The sequence below is a fragment of the Populus nigra genome, chromosome 1, assembly GCF_951802175.1.
Source record: "Populus nigra chromosome 1, ddPopNigr1.1, whole genome shotgun sequence".
Taxonomy (NCBI): domain Eukaryota; kingdom Viridiplantae; phylum Streptophyta; class Magnoliopsida; order Malpighiales; family Salicaceae; genus Populus; species Populus nigra.
The window spans coordinates 23,003,639-23,007,461 of record NC_084852.1 but is presented as its reverse complement, the minus strand read 5'-3'; the positions used below and the strand labels follow the sequence as shown (position 1 = coordinate 23,007,461).

Here is a 3,823-nt window from a genome sequence, read left to right as displayed (position 1 = left end):
AATTGTAAGCTAGTACGTACCTTTAGTTTGTAAGAAAAAATAAATTAATTAGTCTTAATGATCACTTTAGAAACGATGCATGTATTTAATTTCTACGTAATTAAATCATCTTAGGGTGATGAAACCCATTAACATACTCTGAAAAAAGAACTAAGAAAAGCAAAAATGAAAGTTATCCCCAAAAGATACTCTAGCTAGCTTGCCTGCAAGTGAAATTAACCACCCCAACATTATTTTGCACTTCACTCTTCCCTAATCGAAACCCATAATTAACCATTTCGTTACCAAAGCTCTTGATCACCTTTAGCGCCGCGAAACTTGGCCACCTGCTCCTCCTCATCTGGTGGTGCTGCAGTTGCTGAAGGCAATATAACAGCCTCGCGCTGTGTCGTAACGATCGACGCGCTTAACCCTTTCCTCGCTCACACATGCAGATGCGAGCTCAGGGATTCTCATGGTTTGAAGAATTGAGCTTGCACCAATCAAGAGCTGTGGCCTGTTCTGGCGAGCTGAAGTTGTGAATCCGAAGAACTCGAGAGAACGAGACTTTGCTGCAATTTGACAGAAGGGGAAGTATCTTGGGACCCAGAAAGCATCGCCTGCTTTTACTCTTGCATTCATCACTTGTGTTCCATTTGGAAACACAATCTGTATTCTGCCGCTTCCACTCAAAACAATTCCATACTCTGTTGCTGCTGGGTTCACATGTACGTGGTGCCATCATTGATCCCCAAGACAAAAAATTGCCACAAAAATAAGAACCAGGAGTTTAACTAATTCAGTTACGATTGAACATGTGGATGTTTGTCAACAAATGTATCACGCAGTTGATGCAATTTCTTAACATTTTCTGTTAGTAGATAAGTAGGACCCTTTGGATGCCGTTAAAGAGGATGAAACTCCGGATATAGAGAGTATGGAGAAATCTTCAGTTGACATTGCTTCTGTTGTGAATGAAAAATGCATAGGATATCGTAAAACATAGTGAACAATGAGCAGAAACAAGAGACTGAACAAGAACAATTACCGCGGTGAGGTTAACCAGACAGACACCAATACCAGAGTGTCGAAGAGGCTGGTAATCAGACTCATCAATTGCAGTGATCCATCCGTAGTTGTTTCTAAAGTTAGGCCGTCTATCATAGAAATTGAATGAATCAGGGGATTTGCCATTTTCACATTTTTTCTTATTTTCCTGTCCAAATATTGAATTCAAGAGATTCCTCCATGACCATGCCATTTGCTCCTCTTCTTGATGAGGTGGTTGTTGGAATTTCACCATTCTCTTTAGGTGCTGTAGTCTATCTTGCTCCTTCAGTTGAAGGAATTTTCTCCACGGGCTTGGCCTTGGTGCCCTAGAATCACCTAGGAAAACTATCGGACCCTCTTGTTGCCTGGTCATCATTTTCCTAACTTCATCTGTTGTTACCTGCAATGCACAATTTCAGACTATAGAAACAAAGAAATCACTCAAAGAGCAGGAGGCTAGTAGTGGATGTTTAATAGGCAACTTTGATCTGTTTGCTTATATTGAAGGCAGTTGAAAGGGTTTCTAGTTCAAACCAGCAAGAATGGGTTTTGGATAGGTTCCCCCACCAATGAAGAAGGACTGCACACATAGAAATCGAGCAGCTGGAATTCAATACACAACCTAAAAAAATAAGAAACAAGAAGTACAGCGGCTTCTCCAATCATATTTTAGCCACAAATAATCTTTAGAACTTCCATGTTGGATTCGCAGTCTCCACGAACAAAACTGTGCTGCCAAAAAACCTCGAGATGCAGTGAGAAAATATTCCTCTAGTCGTTTTATAGATGATGTACCTGGGAAACACCCAATCCCAAACTCTCAGATGGATCAATGCTGCAAATGAAGTGAAGTCACTGCCCCTCCTCTGTGTTCATCAAGTAGAAAGATGAGCCAGCTGGAATTCGGTAGATATCCCCAATCTTCAATCTTCTATCTGCTAACTTATCTCTGTAGATCAATCCAACCCTGGCTTCCCCTACAACCCAAAATGCACATCCATTACTATTTGCAATAAAAATTAAAATTCAAGATAATTCTAGCGCGGTAAGTATGTCAACATTATCCACTTTCGGATTATATTGTAAATGCATATACATCGCATTTTTTTCAGAAATATATGAATGCAGCAAAATCGAGTTATTATACAGAAGAGTAGATACCTGTGCGAATGAAGAGGATCAAGCTGGGGTGGATATACTGAGGAATAAAAACTGCTCTAGGCTCCATAGCAATGAACCCAATATGCATAGCCCTATCTACAATCCTTCCACCATAATTCCTGAGCACCGTCATAACCCCAGCATCGATCAGTTTTAATCACACGCTTTGAATCCTGCAACAAGAACCAGAGTCTTCTTCCTTATCTCTCTCCGTTTCTTCCCTCTCTCCTCTCCGGTTTTCCTTTTCTTCTCTATAAAACCCTACTGCCACAGTGACCTCATAACAGAGCACAAGAAGCAACAGCAGAAGGGTAGCTCTATTTCCCATTGTGTTAGTTTTCTCAATGAGCTAGCTAGCTAGCTTTTCTTGTGTATTGTATTGCAGGTGAAATTTACATTTGCTACTCATGTTTGGTTACACCCACTTGAGTTCTCGCGAGAAATATCAGATCAAGGTGAGAGGATCAAAAGAGTTTGTGATTCGGCTTTATATTTATGTATTTCTCTACATGTTTTACAAAAAACAAAATCCACGTTTTTTACTTGGATATTTAGTCACTCAGTCAACCCTATGATTTAAGTTAGTTAAGTACTCTACCAAGTTAAATTATTTATTTTATTTTATTATATTATAAAAAATACCAAAATTAAACTATAATCAATCTAATACTGAAAAATAAACAATAAAAAAAATCATCATTTTTCTCACAAACAGTCTATGCACACAATTAATAACATATTGAAATTATTATAATCGAGGGACCATATGTTATACACACAGAGTTAATTATATATCAAAATAATTATAATCAAGTTTATAGAACTGGAAGTCCAAATAATTGAGCTTTTCACGTGGGGAAAGTCTTCAATGTATATAGGTAAACATTGTCCTGATATCTAAATTCTCTTTTACTATTTTTATTGAAAATCATAAATTCATATAACAAGTTTGTTTGAGAAAATAAAAAATAAAAGAAGTAAACATCTAAATAAAATATATATACTATAAAAATATGCAATAAAAAAATTAACATTTTAAAATTGTGTTCAAATTAAAAAAAAAAATATTTGCTTACTTAAGATGGAAAATTCACAATAAAATTTCAATCAGAACATGGATGCCATCAAACAGAGTGTTGTTGTGACTGGAAAAGTTGTGAAAAGATGAGTTATGTTGAGATGATGGGGGATCATGGGGTTGTTTTGTTGCATAATGTTTTAAGGAAGAAGTAGAAATAGGGGAGGGGGGAGAGGAGAGTCAAGTGCCAGGTTATATATTAAATATTATCAATGGATTTACAGACGAAATTATTCTGACGATGACTCCGTTGACAAATCTGTTGATATAAGTGACATGTCACTGTACGGTTTGCCTATTTAAATCCCACTATCACTACTAAAAACAGGGGCTATTAGCATCTGAATTTAGCAACGGATAATTCCGTTGCTAAATTCAGTAACAGATTTGCAACGGATTACGCATATATTATTTTTTTAATATTAGCAACGGACTTTAGCAACGGATAATCCGTTACAAACTTTACATTGAATTTAGCAATGGATTTTCTGTTGCTAATTGAAAAAATAAAAATTTAAATATTAATATAAAACTAAAATTATGTAGATCGTTGAT

The 3,823-nt window shown here is 36.5% G+C and overlaps 1 pseudogene; it reads right to left on the bottom strand.

Annotated features, from left to right (window-relative positions):
• Window positions 1-207: 207 nt before the first annotated feature.
• On the bottom strand, window positions 208-2,609 carry LOC133692345 (vicilin-like seed storage protein At2g28490; annotated as a pseudogene).
• Window positions 2,610-3,823: the final 1,214 nt, after the last annotated feature.